Source organism: Apteryx rowi, unplaced genomic scaffold (assembly GCF_003343035.1).
Source record: "Apteryx rowi isolate R43461 unplaced genomic scaffold, aptRow1 scaffold_681, whole genome shotgun sequence".
NCBI lineage: Eukaryota > Metazoa > Chordata > Aves > Apterygiformes > Apterygidae > Apteryx > Apteryx rowi.
In genome coordinates, this window is record NW_020450962.1 from 87,257 (window position 1) to 87,852 (window position 596).

Consider the following 596-nt stretch of genomic DNA (forward strand, 5'->3'; position numbering starts at 1 on the left):
CGGCGGCGCCCATTGGCGGCGCCGCGCCGCTCGTCACGCCGCCGTGACGTGGAGCGAGGGGGGCCGGGCCAGCGGTCCCCTTCCCCCTCCGCCCTGCGGGAGAGGCGTGCGCGCGCGCGGGGAGGGGGGCGGGGCCCCGCCGCACTGCGCCGCGCGCGGCCATCACGTGTGCGCCGCTGCAGCCGTTATGGCGGCCGCCGGCCGTTAGCGCCCTTCCGGGCCTCTCGAGCGCCCTCCAGGGCCGCTGTTCCCCCCCGGCCCGCTCGCCTGTGGGAAGAGCCGCGTCTCTGCCCACCTCGCCCCCCTCCCTTCCCTTGGTTCCGCCGTGCGGAAGGGGCGGAGGCTGCGGCCCCGCGCGCAGCGACCCTCACAGGCCCCTCCTGCCGGCGGCCGTTGGGTGCCCAGAGGCGCCGGCGGGAAACGCCGCCGCCGCCGCGACGGGGGTGCTGGGAAACCTCTGGAAAGCAGCTTGACGGAAGCCGGCGCTTCCACGTTTGGTGGCTAAAATCCACTTTCCTAGCCTAGAGATGTTAAAATGCGTGCTTAATTTTCTTTAGTGTAAATAAGACATTTCTCAGATAACTCATCCTAAAATC